The 18,766-nt window shown below is 37.7% G+C and overlaps 1 long non-coding RNA gene across 2 annotated transcripts; it reads right to left on the minus strand.

Moving 5' to 3' along the window:
* Positions 1–776: 776 nt before the first annotated feature.
* Positions 777–18,362, minus strand: LOC107318450 (uncharacterized). 2 transcript variants are annotated; one of them, XR_001557361.3, is made up of 6 exons: positions 18,239–18,362; positions 15,175–15,247; positions 12,046–12,132; positions 10,154–10,285; positions 1,277–1,437; positions 777–1,148 (listed from the first exon to the last, which is right to left on the minus strand). It is a non-coding gene; the product is annotated as an uncharacterized LOC107318450 (long non-coding RNA). The 2 variants fall into 2 exon arrangements; XR_014934189.1 differs by lacking the exon at positions 15,175–15,247 and having other exon boundaries at positions 18,239–18,341.
* Between the last annotated feature and the right edge of the window lie 404 nt (positions 18,363–18,766).

An 18,766-nucleotide genomic window follows, 5' to 3' on the forward strand; every position in this document is an offset into this window, starting at 1 on the left:
CATGAGGAGATGGAGATGTCACCAGGAGGAGATGGAGATGTCACCATGAGGAGATGGAGATGTCACCAGGAGGAGATGGAGATGCCTGAGGTGCAGAGTGCCACCTGAGAACAGCCCTGTGATCCACCCCGCTGGGACACGGTGCTTTGGGAAAGCAGGAATGCAGTGTTTGAATGCACAAACTTCATGACACTGAGGGGCAAACTTCATATTTTCATCACAAGCTGATCTCTGCAACAGTGGTTCTGCTGGAACATGAACACACATATCTGTGTGTGTGCCAGCAAACTCCACCACACAGAATTGTTGCCACTAACATGACTGCAGTCAGGCAGAGACCAACCTGAATTGCTGCTCCTCACAGCACAAAGGTTGTCCACAAGGCAACGATGCACCAATGTTTGAGCCCAGGTACAGCTGGAACGTGAGACACGTGCAGAAGAAGGGTGGAAAGAATAAAGAAGTGATTTAATGAATGGAGAAAAATACTGTATGAGAATATATTGCTAAAGAAGAATGGATGGTAGAGACACTCACCCCCTACCCCCCCCCCCCCCAACAAAGATGATATCTAAGGATAACGGGAAATAAAGCAATTAAGGTAAATTTGTTAGAATATTTATAAGGAATTAGTATAATTCACAGCAAACAGCCTGTAGGCGTTATTGCAAAATCGGCTTATCAGGTAATAAACACAAAGCAGGAGCCAGCTTAAATATAAAGAAGTATGAGGCTGCTGGCATGAGAAACACAATAAAACAGGAAGTGGGAACAGAAAAAGGAAAACAGTATTTTATTCTCCCACCTCCATTGTCACCATTTATTTGTTTGTGGAGGTAACAGCCACAGAAGATGATGAAACAGCACTATTCAGTGCTTCAGGACATCGCATTTTCCTGGCTGCACACCAAACTTACCATTACTGCTGTACGCACCTTGGAACAAACACCTCATGCCCGTAGGATCCCGGTTTTTAATAGTGCAGATCTGATTACAGGAGTTCTGTACAATCTGTGTACAGGTATTTGATATGCTGAGCTATTTAGGACTGAGTGGATAGGGATCTCCGTCTGCTGGTGCAGTGTTTGTGAGCAGCTGGACTTATGATGGAGGGGGTGTGTGGCAACCTTCCTTATCCTCCATCAGACCTGCAAGATAAAAAGGGCTACTATTACGTGTTACGTCAAAAGGTTTAAAGTTCACGTTTTAAGAAATATATATATATATTTATATATATTTTTTTCATTAAAAATAGTGTTTTAGCTTTTCTAAATACCATTTGGTTGCTGATAAACTCAGAACTGCCTTCACGTTGCACCCATTGCCATCTGCAGGACACTACCCAGGTCACCATGGTGAGCAGAGCTGTGCAATTTCCCATTTCTTACACGGGGTGGCACAAGGTGGCTGGAAATCTTTCTGGTGCTCCTGGGTAACCTAGAAAACAAGCAAACAAGGGGTCAGAGAGAACTACTTGGAGGTGTTGAATAATTCTGTTTCCAAACATCAGACAACTGCAAATATAAGCAGATTCTCGCATGAAAGCTTTACCAAAGAGAGCAGGCTTCTAAGAATAACACTCTGTCATGTTAATTTTGTCCTGTATGTGGGAAAAATCAACTGCTGCATAACTTCAGGTCTGAAATAATTCACAATTAACCCATCAAAAGAAAATAATAATAATCTAGAACTACACAATGCAGAAGCATTCACATTTTCATGGTTCTTTCATATTTTGCTTATTAAGCAAAACATCATCTATTAATTCCAAAATAAACAACAACCCCTAGGTGACAAATACCATCTTCCAACGGGTTCAAGCAATCAGGAATGTTGGGATTTGAAACTATTTGTTTGAAATTCTGTGTCTGTGAGTTTGGACACAGCACCTGCATCTGCGCGTCGCTCCTCCCAGCCATTTCCCTGTAAAGCATACAAGCATTTTTTCTCCAGCCTTTTTCACTTTTGTCTTAGGCTCCTGTGCTACACAATTACAAGAGCAACATATTATTTAGTGATGATTCCCAAGTTTGTGGACAGGAACAAAACAGCATACAGTATTCTGATATTCTTTTGGTATTCCTGTAGGGTGCATCATCATCGTGTTTAAAGCCACGCATACAACTGTAATCTGTTATCACAGCCAGCTAGTTGTGGTAGTTTAATCCTCTCTGTATATCATGGGGTAAAATACTGAGCAGAAAGTGATCCTGTCCTCTTCATGGTCCTCCTATACCCCAATACAGTGTATCCCAAACCTCTTTCAGCTACTTCAGGTAGAACCCACTGTGCTGTACAGGACTCATTCTTCATAGTCAGAATTGCACCTCCCACGTCGGCTGATTTGCCCTTTCCTATGTCTGAGCAAGTTCCTTGTTGATTAGCAGCCAGGACAGAAACTGGGTCTAGGTGAACATTCTGTGTTTGTAATTTAGCAAGGGAAGCACAGCAATATAAAGAATGTGCAACTTTCCTAACAGCCAAGACAAACCCCAGACCATTTTGAAGATGCAACTATTATCTTTACTTAAATTGAGTCTGTCCATCTGTTTGTGATTCAGGTTTTTGTAACGTATTATTCATATCGAAGAGCATCTCAGTTTGTAGGATACAAACATTAATACCACAGTGGGAGGGGATAATGGTTATGCTATTCACAGAAGGTTCTGATATTCTTCGTTAGTATTTAAATGAGCTTTCTGTATCTGCAGGTGGCCCATACCACGTACATTGCTATCCACACGGTATTCGCTAACTACTGCATCCTCAGACAACAGTAATTCCAGGCTTCACTTCAGTTGAAAATGGAAGGACTTACAAATAATGTGGAAGAATAAAAGCAGCGCATCTCTGGCACCTGTCTTTTTCATAAAAATACTGTTAAGCAGTTCTAGTGCCCCCTACAGCTTATACTTCAATATACACTTCAGTGTAAGCAGAGGAAAACGTGGCCATCTCCTGTTAACTTACATCTCACTGTCTGTCCTAGAACATCCCCCTGTCTTAGGGGAAAAAAAGAAAGAAAGAGCTACAAAAGATCCAGATAACTTCTGTTTTCTGAGCTTATTTTATTTTCTGCACGTGTATTTTTGGCTTGGTACCCGTTTTTATCTTATTGTACCTTATTAAAATGTACTCTGCCATATGCAGTTCCAGCCTAATGTCTACCATCATACTGTGTTAATAACACATCTTCTGTCATGCTGTCATACCCAGCATCAAATGTGGATGAGCCATACTAGGAAAACATTTCTGTATAAGCAGAAATGTGCAGCTCCCTTCATTTAAAACTGTTGAGTTTTTCCTTTGCTTTTCTGATGGTCAGGCTGCAGTTCACACTTGCGTGCAGTGTGAATTCAGTGACATTTGGTTAAGATTGCTTTCTGTTTCTGAAAGAAATGTGAGGTACCCAGTTACATGGACAGAAGATATCTTTGCTGGTTGAGCTTGAGGGGAAAACTGGGTACAATTATATATTCTTTCAATTATTCATGACTTGGGTCTGAAGTGAATGTGTATACATTTTTCACTTATTCACTTTATAAAATTCAAAACTAAGCCCAGAAGCAGTTTTATTCTTGGCAGCATGACAAGTTTCCTTTCCTCAGCAAACCAGTCAAAGGAATTGTTCCTCAGAGAGTTTGTCATCCCCACATATCGAGAGAGTCGAGAGGGTAGCTGGCATTCATTACACCCCCATCACACACAGGCTTGTGCGCTCTCTCTCCCTCATCCCCCCGCCTCCCTCTCTGACTTGTGACAACAAGCGCATCTCAGAGGACTGGGTTTATATCTAGCATGTGGTTTCATTTGTGTATCTGATTTGCAGTTCATTAATCTAGAAAGCACTGCACAATTTTGGTAAGGACAGCGTATCCGTGCATGTTCTGCTTCCTATCCCCAGTGCAACACACAGCTTTAAGAGAGGGAATTGACTCTGTTTTGGAGACCAACTAGAACAAGAGCGGCTCAGGAGCCAAAACTGATGTAAACATACATTAGGAAATTGTTTTGATCTGGCCTATCAGGCTGCTGGCAATGCACCGTGCTTCCTTGGGAGATATGCAAATCTGTGGGACACAACTTGACATGATTAAGGCAATGCATACAGAGGAGGTTATTGCCCTTCAGCAAAAGAATGATGTCAAGAAGCAATGATTCTTTCTGTTCTTGGCAGCACAAGTAGGATTGTGAAATCAGGGTCCTCTTGCAGATTCATTATAATGTAGGTGTGGTGGGTTTTAGTTTTTTAGTTTTCTGTCTTGCTTTTTTATTTTTTTTCTCCCCTTCAGATTGTTTTTTGCAGCTTTTATGATTGTAGTACTACCTGCTGTTTGTCTTGCAGGGGCACCAAAGGACACCAGTTACTTTGTAGTTTTTAAGTCAGTCTGTATCTGGTGATACTATATTAGTGTGCTGAGTCTCAAGACAAAAAAAAAAAAAAAAAAGAAAGAAAGAAAAGGAAGGTAATTGTGCAGGAAGGCATCAATTTCTGTTTACTCACAGCGCTGGAGTTCTTCACTTTGAAATTTAGTTGACAGAGGTGGTGATACTCCTTGTTGACAGACATGCTCCAAAGTCATCTGCATGTCTGAGTGGAGTCAGATTCATTTTGTTCCAGGGTTAATGAGGAATTACTGATCACTGCCTGGGAATTTGTGGGTAAGAACTGCTGAACTTAAGGTGAAAGACTCCATATCCTATTACTACTCCCCTGAGCCAGCCTAGCAAATAGCTAACTGTAATATCTTAATTAACCATGTGTTAGCATCGCCCTTATTCTCCCTTGCAAGCTGTACATATTGCTAATTGCATTAAGTTGGTACACAAGAGCACAGACATTAGTGCTGCAGTGGGGCAGTTAGGAGTCAAGTTAGGATCCCAGATAGCACCCTTTAATTTAATACAAATGTAACAGGGAAAACAGTAGTGTCATCTGATGGAGTACAGAGCCCTTCTAACCTCTTGGACAAAACAGACGTAACAGACAAAGGAAACCATTTTCTTTTTGTCTGTTGTGTAAAGACTAGCAGGAAGAGCACAGTGTGCGGCTCTGGAAGCTGTCATCTTTCATATACCTACTATGGACAACTACATAGAGAGCCTCCGACACATGTTCTGTGGCTCTGAGTGCTGTGTTGGCTGCACAGTGAAAGAGGCCGCGTAGTTGGAGCGTGTTGCATTCTGGCTGCAGCTGGCATATGATTCATCAGGGACTTGTACCATCTGGTGCAGATGAAAGTCTATTACATTACAACGCCTTTACCAGAAATGGACCTGGAAGAATATCACAAAGCTATGATTAGTTTGCTAGTGCAAAGGGTGGCAGGTTCCAGTCAAAATATCTAACTTCTTAGGTTGTTTTTGGTTTTTTGGTTTTTTTTTGTGCTCTGTTGTTGTGCTGTTTTATTTGCTTTTGTGCTGTTGGTCATTTTCAGAGCCAAAGGACTCCAAATGTGTTTTCTGCCCACTCATCTTCATCAGTAATTTCTCTGAAATTTACTCCACAAGCACCAGTCATGTTTTCTTTACATTCCCTTTTGGTTCTCTGTTGTTTTCTGTATTAGATGCAATTTTTGATGTAACCCACATCCAAGCTTTCTGTGTCAGCCCATGGCCCATTCTCTCTAAGCTTTTATTCAGTGAGAATACTTAAGATTTTATCCTAACCATTAATTTTAATGTTCATATAGTTTTTGAAGATTATATCATTTTTGCAATTAGTGTCAACCTATAATGGAAGGTAGATAATGGCAGAGATGGAGGACCTTAGATTTTGACAGATATCCTCACTGCATTTAATGTGTTGTATAATATCTCCTTAAATGAGCAAAACCTTTGCTTGTGAACAGCTTCCTTCTCCTTCCCGAACTCAGGTTTCTGCTCATGTAGAAATAATATACCTGATCACAGGAAAAACTCTGAGAAGAAATTCAGAGAGAAAATGTGTTGTTAGCCCTGATCACATTATAAACCCTTATTGCCAATTTCAGGCCTTAGCTCTGAGAGTTGCCGGAATGTTGTTGGTGAGGCTCTTTGGTTCATAACACAGAAAGTCTACCACAAATACATACATATATGCATACATATATTTATAAATCTTTGGTTTTATAGAGAGAAGAAAAAGCAGCCAAGTTAGGTTAGGCAGTATGAATGAAGGAACAGTAATATCCAGCAGGCAGGCTAGTGGAAAGGAGGCTGAGAGGGGGAAAGAGCAGGATCTCAGGATCACTTCCAGATCAACAACATCTGGGTTTAAGCATACCTCATTATCTTAGGACTTTGTCATTTAGACTGATGAAACGAAAAAGAGACAGAGACAATGCGACTTACATTATTCTCATATTATATTATGTTTGGCTATAAATACATCTGTGTCCAAAATACTTCAAGGTACAAAATGCATACATGTATGTATGTATTCTTTTTTAAGTAAGGATGGGCAGGGCTGTAATCAATCCTGTATTCTGGCATTACATGACATCACTAACATTAAGTGATTGGTCATACAGCACTTCTTAGTGTGCATGATCTGGCCCTCCTGACTTCAGTGACAATTTTAAGTATCAGTTCCAATGTTTTTTGCCGGGATAAAGTTATTTGCATATATACATAGGTAAAATGAAAGAATAGAAGGCATTACAGTGGGATTAACACAGGTTAAGAGGATTTCACCTTTTTGCATGTATAAGGTTTTATTTATGGTGCATTGTGGCTGTTGCTCCACTGACTGCTGAAGCTCCCATGCCTAGCTGCACTTTGGTACAGCATGCCATGCTCTGATGCAGGCTACAGAACAAGCTGCCTGTTTGTTTTCTACTGCAATTTACAGCCTGTTTTACCTGCACAGTTTGAAAGCTGTAGCAATTCAAATTAAATGATTACACTATAAGTTAATGAGTAAAAGCTCCTTTTGTTGGCTCCGCTATGGAAGCCCTAACAGAACAAGTGGGCCTGATGACCTCTCCTGAATAGGAGACAATGAATCAACTCCTTCTGCTTGTTTTTAAAATTAAGGTTGAAATACAGAAAATGTGTGCAAGTTCTAGTTCTGCTCTTTGCATGACCTTGGCCAAGGAAAATCACCGTGGAAGATGTGATTTCTTATTATCCCTATTCATTTATTAAGCCTCTAAGTTCTTCTGTGTAAGGATGGTGTTAAGCTGTTGTTTTGTAGAGTGAGACTTTGGCTTTACCTGGAGCTGCTTAATTTTACTCTACCTGAAATTAACGATACCAAATGACTGATTCAGGGCTCATGTAAATTCAGTGTTCATATGTGGTCAGCTGTAGTCCACATATAAACCTCACAAAAGAGAAATACTCTCAAGTCACTGAAACTTCTAAGAATTTGCTCTATAACATTTTAAGCCTTGACTTTTTATTTAGTGAGTGGAATGCATGAGCTCTTCAGAGATTAGCAAGATCTTTGAGAATGGAGGTGTCTCCCTCAAATAGTACTCTCTTTTAATATTTACACCTAGATGCTACCAGAAACTTGACATATGTGGTTATCAGCCTCATTCTCTGTCACACTGTGGATCTCAAGTTCAATAGAATTAGGAGATTAAAGAAATGGAAATGCATGACCAGCCTTTTGCAGCTAAGTGGTCACATATGAAATTAAATCAGTTCCATTTATTGGCTAGTGGGGAAATAGATCCACCTGGAAACTGAAAATTAAAATCACTTCCATCGCTGTTATATACCCCAGGTAAGCAAAAATCAGCACAGCTTGGGCTGGAGTTGGCATTTGTTAGATAAACACTCAAATAAAATGCAAAATGCACTTCAAGCATGACAAAGTTGGGGCAAACCAAAGGCAATGAGATATTTCTTTTGTGTCCCACAGTTAAATAACACCCCGCACATACAAGAGAATTGATTAAATGAGAGTCTTCTGCAATGAAGCAATCTACCACACTGCCCTCTATTTCCAGATTAACAAATCGTTGAACTATTACTAAAAATGACTCATCAAGATTAAAAAAAGATAATTTATACAAAGCTGTTGTCAAGTCCCTATTTAATGTTACTTTTTGTATTTGCTGTGATAAGCATTAAAATTTGCACACTCCTTGATAAATGGTTGCTCAGCAGTGCTCTGAGGGTCCAGTAAATGGTCTGAAATTGCCACGGTGTAATAAATGGTTATTTGATAATGAATGAAATTGTTTGAAAATACTGTTAAAATGTCGAGTTTTAACACACAGAACATTACTCAAAAGGAGTGCAAACATGGAAACCACAGTGACACTATAAATATACTGCAACAAATGCATTTATTTGTATAGGGCAAATAGTAGGTGCTGTATGCAAAGCAGTGTAAATTGATATATGAAGTTAATTTCAGTCTGTAAAAGTAATTGCATTGGTTTAACTTATTTAACTCTCCTTACAATACTATTTATAGCAGAGCAAGAAAGTAAAGAAATAAATGATGATAAATAGATAAAATACATAGGAAATGGGAATTGTTTTCCTGTTTAATTATGCTGTCACATAAAATTATCACAGAAATGCACTATGCCGACAGGAAGAATACATTAAAACTCCATTATGCGGTGCTAGAGTTGGCTAGCTTTTATTGCTATTTATTCCATGAATAGCTTTTCATCTTTTCAACTATCAGGAAAAGTTAAACTGTGTAAAAAAATGTAGTGGTGCAAAAAGGACAGTGTGTGCTGTGCCTGTGATGGTTCGCCTGTAGCACAGAGCCAGGAAGCAAGAGGATGGTACCTTGCTTTTCAAGCACAAATCTGACTAGAAATGGAAGGAAGGAAAAAAAATAGCCACTCAGAATACATCATTTACATTCCTATTTTTTCTTCTCAAACAACTCTGATTGGAGATTTTTTGCATGGAATTAGTTTCTATATAACACGTAAATATTGTGGTGTTGGGACACTATTACAATGGCAGAACATAGTAAGAGAATGTGTTTTTTTTTCAAGCTAGATTGTTTCAATCTGAAGTTCACCCGATTACTGATTTTCATGATGAACAGCATTAATGTGTGTGGCATTTTTTATCCTGCTTTCTATGTCTTGAGCTGAATGACAACTTCATCTGAAGCAGAAAGGTGCAGGTATTTATCTGAGGGGGGACTTGATTTTTATCTATTTTTTTTAAAGACAGTTTTTCTTGCTTCAGAACGGGTATCTGCTCAGATCACAGGTAAAGAACGTTATAATGCTAAAATTAGCGCTCATAATGTGGCTGCATTATGTTGATCTCTCAGCTATATCACAGATCTTGTTATCTTTTTAAATTTGCAATTTCCAGAGCTGTGTGGCTAAGTAGGTGTTGGTGCTTTCATTAATGTAAAAATCTTTAAATACTACTCTTGAGGGTTCCAATAAAATCTGGAAAATACAATTCTTCAGAGACTCCTAAATCAGAGGCATCTGGACTTCATTCATTTTTCAAATATTATTTTTAAACATACTTAAATCTTTCTCATTGGGTTGATGGGATTTGATCAGTGAGGACAAGCAATAGCCTGAGTAGAAAGGAAATACCTTGAATGCTGGCTACCTGCAAACAGAAACCCCAAAAGATAAGGCAAGCTTTCTGTGTAAGATGAGAGGCTGTAAAGACTTTCCTTGTCTTGGCCATACAGAATAAATGAACTGACTCACTCCATAACTGTATTTCTCCTATTATGTATATAAGAATGATTATTTTTAAGCCGTCTGTTGCTAGAAGAAGTGCTATGACTAAACTATTGTTAAACTTTGCTAGAAATCATTTATTTTACTCCAAGCTTGTCTGTTCTTTACAGTTCTTAGTTTAAAAAATTGAACATTGAAGTTTCAGCAAAGTTTTAATACTGTTAAGGTGCTTTCTAACAGTGAAAGCAGATGATATTTTGGCTTCCAAGAATTGATTTGTAACCTTTATACTACATGAACATTTCAAAAGGACAAAAACTGAACACATTACCTGAATGTCCTTGCAAATCAGAAACAAGCACCTTAGTTATTCTTGGTATTTGCTGATCGTAAGCCATATTACCTTCGGTGACATATCTACAATCTTTTGCAGGGAGCTACTGACTTAAAAAGCGCTGAACTTAGACGTGTGATTAAAACTAAGCTCAAATTTTACACATGTACTGTGCCTAAATAATACTGAAAGTTAGTTCTCTTACCCGCCAGTCCCAGAAATGCATTTCAAAGTATCTGGAGAACAAAGGAGAACTGGAGACAAAACACAGCAGGCAGATCTCCTTAAAGTTACTGGTAATCAGCTGCTACAACGTATAATTATTAGAGTTCAGACACTGTCATTAAGAAGATAAAAAAACATATGTAATGCAGATATAGATACTCCTAATGAACATTTATTTTAATTCTCACACTTTATAAACTCTATTGTTATAATTTTTGCCTGGAGAGTTATCAGTGGCTTCAAACAAATCCCAAATGAAGCTTTAGAAGAATCAAATCTCATCTATTTTCAGCCAGAACAATGAATGCGGAACTTGGTTCTTTTAGCTTTAAATTGGAAGTTCTCTTGAATATTTCCATTGTAAGCACCTTAGGCTACAGTAAGGGTAGTGACAAAAATATAAAATAAAGCAGTGTTGAGTGATGAAAGGACAATCACAACCCAGAACTGAGCAGCATGTCTTCATGCTATCTGCTGAAGTCATTTAAGACCTTTGAAGTTGTATTTTCCTGTGAAAGATGGGAGAAAATCCAGAATATTTGCATCAGTGTTTTCAGACTTGAGACCATGTACACCCTTCCATTGCTTTTCAGAGTTAATTACTTTTCAAGCTAGTAATTACTTTTCTTTTTTTCTCATTTTCTATAAAATTAAAACATATATGAACAGACTCAAATATTCCTTAAAAGTAAGAATAGACACTATGAGGTTTGGTTTGTTGCAGTGGGGTTCATGGGGGCGTGTTCCCCCACACTCTCATTGAGGCAGAACACAGAATTCCTCTACAATTCTTGAAACACATACAAGGAATTGGCCTCAGATCTCCAGGATTGTCTCTTCTGGACTTCAGATTTTTACCAAACCTGATAGAGAGCAAAAACACATCCACATGCTGCTGCAAAGCCTGTACAGGCTACATCAGTTGTGCTGTGCTTGAGCATTGCCTCTGAAGGCTGTGGCTTCCCTCTGCCAAAGGCTGGCAAGGCATACAATGCCTATAATATTGTCCTCTGCCTTGTCAGTTGTGCATTGATGAAGATACAGATGAGACACACACTAGAGAACTAAGCTGTGAAATGGGATTTTGGGCAAGTTCATCTGCAAACAATTTTACAAACTCCAGCTCAGATTTCCCTTTGAACTGCATTGGCCATAAATATGGATTATTTCTGTAGGTCCTGTATATGGAGAATTCAATCTGCTCTAAAGTTTCAGCAGCAAAATATAAACATAATTACTTCCCAGCCAGATAAGTAAGTCACTTTAGAGACATCCTGATCTGACTTGTGAAAGAAGAGAAAAAAACATTTCCATCCTTGTCTGCATTAAACTTTTACCATTATATAAATATGTACATAGACAAACATTTACATAATATACACCTACAAAACCTTGCCAATTTTGACAGCAGCAGATTCCTAAATGAAACAATAATCCAGTTTTATCACTAAAATCAAGTGTGAATTTATTGTTTCCTGCTATTTGTCAGTACTTGCTATCTGAAAAGTCATTAATTTATGACTTTCATCGAGCAGGTGAACTCAGTGCTTAGTAGGAACTAGCAACTGGAACTAGCAATTAGTGTATGTAAATCAACCAAGACGGAAGTATCTCAATTGCTCTTCTGTACAGAGGAATAGTTTGTTTGTAGGAATATATGTTTCCAGCCCATGTGATTTGAGAAAGTCACGTTTTCCACTACTGGAAATCTCCACACCTCCAATATTTGTTGTGAATTATATTATTATTCTTAACTTCACTGTAGACACATCTAATAAAATGCTAACAAATCAGCCATTACTTAATTATGTTTGTCTGGACAGATAAAGTTGGGGCGGGGAGAGCACGTGGTAATAAAATATCATTTCTTACCTGGCAAACAAAGATGAAATTTACAGCTTAATTATTCCTTGTAGTGCTGCAGACAGATTTTCCTGTTAGTCACACTCAGGTCCAGAGCTGATTTATAAAAAAAATAATAAAAAAGAATTGCGGATTATTATTTTCTTTTTAACTGAGGCTTAATATTGTCTTGACTCCCAATTAAATCAACTTCCCCTACAGTAGGGGAGCTACTAATGGGATTTAAATGTTTGTGAGGCTTCATTGGGAAGTACATAGGGAGCTTTTCTGACAGTGATGAAACACCTTCTATACAGCAAGACAAATACCTCACAAAATAATGTTTCAGTTGCCTTCAGAAACTGTCTGTGGAAAATAACAGAATAATTCATCTTAATTAATAAAAGTACCTCTGTGTTTCATCAGGAAAGTGCAAGAAAAACACAGATCAGTTCCAGAAACATTTATTCATGAGAATATCCCACTGAACTCCAACAAATCAGCTACACACACAGTGATGCCCATTTGATTCAACACTGTAGTTTATTCCTTGATGCGTTTTTCAATACTCCATGAGATCTTCTTAGTTTGAAAGGTTTAAATAGTGTTTTTGCAGAGCCAAATGTGCCAATAGCCACAGGATCCCCTAAAATAAGGGCACTGGACATCACAAGGAAAATCATACATTGCATTGTGAAACACAATTCAATTGCAGTCTCGTGTTGCAAGGATAGCCTAGGAAGCGCACACTGAGAATCATCAGTTATCAGATGGTATTCTTCAGCAGCAACTGAGCAAGAGGATTCACTGCAATTAATATTTGGTCTATCTGATGCATTCCACTTGCATAGCAACGTACCTCCTTTTAATGCCAAAGCTTACCATCTCCTCAGTCATAGGATAGCTCTGTACATCAATTAGTTGCATTTGGAATGGACAGATGTAAAAAAAAAAAGTTCAGCACATCTGTCCTCCCTTCAGCCCGTTCTGATTTGCTTAACTTCTGTGATAATTAGCTGATAAATTGGTTTCTGCTATGTACAAATAGATACTGTGAAGAGTTACAAAGTTCAATTTCTCAGGGTTTGCCTACTAAGCCTTTCATGTCTGAATTCTAGGCATGCATTCATGGACATTTTTTTTCCTGACTTTTTTTCCTGGTATTTTCACTTCTTTTTCCTGATATGGGAATAAGTTATAAAGAGCAGGTTTTCAAGTGGCAGTAAGAAAAACTAGAAGTAGATACTTTGATTTACCAGAGTTGAAAATTTGTTCAGTGAAGATACGATGCGAATATAAAACACTTAATCCAGATAACCCACACATAGATATTGCTAGGACCTTGTTTTGCATCGACTTGAACCTGTGCTCTCAGATCACTTAGTTCTACTCAATTACTTGCCTTGCATTTTGTGAACACCAGTGTAGTTTTCCTACAGCCTATAGCAACACAGAACAACCAATACCGAACAGTCACACCACTGTAATTACTGAATTACACTGACTAGCTCCAGAAAAGAAAAGATATTGTGCCTGGCACACATGAAGGTACAGCACTTTAAAAGGTGCTTATGAATTCTTTAAACACTTGGAGTTTATTTAAGGGAATAAGCTTTATCAGTAAAAAAGAAATCATCAGATCCAGAGCCACAGTATGGGTTTTGCTTTCGTTTGGTTTTTGCTTTCTTTAAATTAACACGTTTTATTAAATCATTATAGAGTAGCAAAAAATGGCTGCTTTTTTTTGTTTGTTTGTTTATTTGTTCTTTAAGCTACAGACGTAGCCTAAATGAGGACTTTTTTTTTAAAGCAATGTCATTATTTTAATCAGATATAATTTTAAATAGGTAAACTTTTTTTTTTTTTTAATTTTCAAAGTGAGTTTCGACAGGAAGGTTTATAATACTGGATGATAACGTACAGGTAACTATGAACTGGTAATAAAATAGGTAATAAAATAAAGATAAGGAAATACTGACTTAACACTTTTAAGAGACAGCACAACATACACTAGTATGAAATGGAAGCAGTTTTGTAGCTTTAAGAGCAATGCAAGATGACGACCAAATTTCAGCAAGACAAAAAGAAAATCAAAGTCATTACAGCTCAGATGCTATGTCCAAACTAAAGCCTTTCCACACACTGATCAAATATTAAACAGGAGAGCAGTCCGAACTGGCAAGCTGTATAATCTGTATGCTTGAAAGAGAAAATACAGACATCTACAACCTAATAGATTTTGAACCTGACCAGGATGGAAAGAGGAGGAAAAGGCCAGCAGACCCTGATGAACTTCAGCAATAGTTTAAAATGTTTCTCACTCTCTGATGGAAGGAATTTAATATATTACATGAGGAAAATACAAACCTTTAATAAGTTTATTTTAAAACTGAATCTTTGCTCCCCAAATTGAGTAGGTGTGCAGGCACAGCCGAGCTTATTTAAATCATAAGAATGATAATCAGGGCACTCTTCTCAAAAGCCCTTAATCAAATACTTACACAAGTCCATAGCTTGAAGTACCTGGCATACCATACATTTGCTCCCCATACTGATCTGATAACTACAGATTACGGTAACACCATAAGGAAAATCCATCGTGAGAGTTCACAAGGAAGAAGTGATTGTGCATTTATAAACTACTGCCTTATACAATTATTGTAATCACTGGTAAATGAAAAACTAAAGCAAACAAAGAATTTTCTTTTAATAGAAATAACAACCTATAGTTACAGAATTAATTTTGAGCTTTGCAAACTGCCCAGTGTTACCTTGACTTCTGTTCTACTGAAGTCAATATGATCCAACAATTCTGTTTGTCCTTAATAGAGATTTAAAAGAAGGACATCAAACAGAAGTAATAAATCCATTAAGTTCTATGATGCTATTTACAGCCACCTGATTATCTCTGTTCTGACCCATAGGTCAAGACTGGGATCAAGCTTCTGTTCAGATCAGCACGCTCATCAGAATCCAAGCTGCTAAACGAGGTAAATGTTTGATCGTTTGATCTTCTAGATCTGACAGTAGGGTGCTTTTTATTTATTTATTTATTTTAGGGCTTAGGATAAAAGCATCCACATCAACCCCGAGGTTCATCAAGTCTTCTATGTATCATTAGGTTTATCAGGTGTTTGGAAATTCACAGAATCACAGTACCTTAGGGGTTGTCATCAAGTACTCCAACAGGGTGATCCTGCTGTACCCCAGGATTGCATTCCTCTAAGAAACTCTGGGGAAAATATAAACAAACTACATCAACAAAAGCCTAAATCACACACACAATGCCATTGTGGTGTTAGGAATGGTGAGTTATTAACACAGCAGCATAGACTGCTGCTTATACTTTCTCCCACCAGCATACAAGTCAAATTCAACATGTACTTAATGTATTTTATGTTAGAGAAACAGCAACAAATCCAACTCCAACTACCACAAGAAACAAAATCAAAAGAACATTATTTTTACTGACCACTATTGCTATGGGAATCCCTCTGAGAAAAGGGCGCATTAAAGTCCTCCCTGAGCCGAGAACCATGGGGCCAAAAAACCAACAATTCCTGGAAGCAATTATTAAACGCCCTTCCATCTCAAGACCACAAATAGATAACACAGATTTAGAACGAGGAAGCAGAAAGCAAATTGAGCACTGGATGTAAGAGCTTCCAGATATTGTCCTTAGTGAGATGAAATTAGGAATGAATGGATGATACACAGGTATCAAGATTAGGAACTACGGTGTGCGTTTCATGGAGTAGCAGGAGTCAGACTAACTGGAATTATTTAGCCTGTTCTATTTGTATGCTAATTCCAATTAGGACTAATTTGTAAATAACAAACATGAAATCCAAACATTATACACCAACTTGAAACATGTTTTTAATAAAAATTCCATTAGGGCAGAAATATATCTTGTCGTGCTGTTCTGAATTAGTTCTCTCCTATCTCCCCCCCTCACCCCAAAGGTCAGGACTTCCAATGGAAAAAAAAAGTGCAAAGCTGTTAAGTGGCACTAATATGAAAGCTTTGGTCATCTCTCCTTTACCAGCTGCGTGAACAATGACAGGGTATATCAAAGCCCAATCTATCTTTTTTCTATCAAAAAAGAAAATTAAGCAAAAAAAATTATGTTTGGATTGTTATTGTTGTAACTTTTTATTAAAAATATTACATTTGAAGCATAATGAATAAAATGGGAAACCTGTTTCTCAAAGATATAGGGAATGAATGACCTTTTCTCATTTTTCAGTTGTGCTGCATGTGATGAAATACAAGAATGTTTCATGGGTCACTGGAAAACTATTTCTGCCTAAAATCTAGATATATTTCTTTTAAAATGACACAAAAAGAATTAATGTGGTCCAGAATCTTTTGTAAATAGTATTATTTGTCATTTGAACCTGGTTATTAGGTGTATAAGAAAAACTTGTTCTTATAACTGACCATATGCATTTTAAAACGTTAGCTGGATAGTTCTGACTTCTAATTAATGGCTATTATCAAAAGAGTGATAAAGTAGTAAGATGTAATTTGAGTAGCAGCAAATACACCAAATATTCATAAGCAGCAGATGTTCATTGATACATGAGTTGTTCAATGTCTACTACTAAACCAGTGATAATTCCCTTTAAATTTTTGGTTCACTTTTTTTTTCCTCAATAGAAATCAAGTGGACATGGGTCTTCACAACACACAATCTTCCTCCTTATGCTGCATATTTTATAATGAAAGAATAGCATATTTTCATTTAATTTAAATTATGAGAAAATAGTGGACATTGGGGATCAGGTACTGGCATTCATTTCAAGTGTAATGGCATTTCCTTATAGCAATGCAGCTGATTTATCATGTAGCTAGATTTCTTAGTCCATTTAATGCAGGCCGAAGCTATTACAACAAAACACTTCTATTAGAATAAAACACTTCTATTTCAACTTATATGACATAAAAGGAAAACAACAAAGAAAAGGCAAGGTTATTACTCTTCATGAAATCCTCTAGCCTGCTCTCATTTTACATAACCATTTTAGTGGAATTATAGCTATGCTTGAAGACACACTTAACCATGTACATATAAACTGATGCATCTTTCTACCAGGTCAGGAGCACTATCAGTCACTGGAGATCTTCACAGTTATTGTCATCATTATTTCATCCTTTGCCAGCTGCAAAAAATTATTAAGATCTGAGGTATCTATGGTAGGAAATATGGATAGATTATTAGCAGAGTTGTTTGATGCAACTATAAGGAATTCTGATTGTGTTTATTAGGTAAATAATCTTAGAGATTTTTGTTCATGAAAAATCTGAAGGTCTTAGTTAATGGAGTTTTAGGTCAAATTCCAGTGTTCTTAATGGAATTTTAGGCTAAATTCAAATAGACTCCACTGGAAATCCCCACTGGGATTGTTCAGTCTGAAGAAGAGGAGGCTCGGGGGAGACCTTATTGCTGTATGCAGCTACCTGGAGGGATACTGTAATGAACTGGAGGTCGGCCTCTTCTCCCATGTAACTAGCAATAGGACTGGAGGGAATGGCCTCAAGTTGTAGTAGGAGAGATTCAGGTTGGATGTCAGGAAAAAATTCTTTTCTGAAAGAGTGGTCAAGAGCTGCCCAGGGAGGAGGGTAGTCACTGTCCCTGGAGGTGTTCAAGAAATGTTGAAATGTTGTACTGAGGGACGTGGTTTAGTGGAAACTATTCCTGATAGATGGACAGTTGGACTGGATGATCATAGAGGTCTTTCCCAATCTTGGTGATTCTGTGACTACGAAATGCCTGTAAAAGGGCATGATAAAACTCAGAGCGCAATACCCTCTGTAGCACCTGTACATCTGCCTGAAGGCTTAGCAGGGGTCTTAGAACACAAGTGACAGAATGCATGTTGAAGAGCAACTCTATTAAAGCTAAACAGCTTGTATCTTCGTTTGGAAGATAATATCAGATTAATTTTTCATCCCTTACTGTATTAAGTCCTCCAGTGAAATCAGCTGGACCACAGACTGCAGGCCAGAACTCTCAAAGAAGTAATCAAAATTTTAGGTCAGAAAAGCTTATTTAATTAAACATTGTGACCAGTATATGTATGCTTATCATCAGACAAGCAGAAGAATTACAGTCTTAATTACAAGCCAGCTTTATAAACTGAATTCACATCCACTTCCTAAAATTAAGTCACTCTTAAATATAGAAAGAACATTTCAGTGGCAGTGAAGCTGGGCTTACCTGGATCTGTGGTGTAGTTTTGGTTTTTCATTGTTAGAGGACAGTTCATCTGGGACACTCATACAACTCTATGCATGGCAGATTGAGAAGATGGAGACAGCTGTTTCCAGTTCCTCTGCTCAGCCACCTGTAGCCCTTTGTGAGCAATAAAAGCAGTAACATCAAGTATCAGGTGATGCCTGGCACTAGGCCTCACAAACAATGTGAGGAAGTGTGTTACGGTAGATCAGTTTTTAGCAGCTGAAGTAATAGTTACACTTGTAGAATAAGCCAAGATAGCCCTCCAGTTCAAGTAGGTCTACACAGGAAGCAATTTATTAAAATACAAACAAATCTTGCTCTTTGCTGCAGCCACCATTTCTTTTCCTCAGAGCTGTACACTAATTCTCAGCTGAGCAGGCAGCTCCTTCATCCTTTGTCCCAATGCCTCCCTCCCTTTCTGTATCAGCTCTGTGTTTTCTAGTATAGATACAGTCTATTAACTAGCCTTACTTGTTTAAAGGATAAACTTTGTGCTTTCAGTAGAGT

The sequence above is a fragment of the Coturnix japonica genome, chromosome 14 (assembly GCF_054131305.1).
Source record: "Coturnix japonica strain WE chromosome 14, WE-NBRP24, whole genome shotgun sequence".
Classification (NCBI taxonomy): Eukaryota; Metazoa; Chordata; class Aves; order Galliformes; family Phasianidae; genus Coturnix; species Coturnix japonica.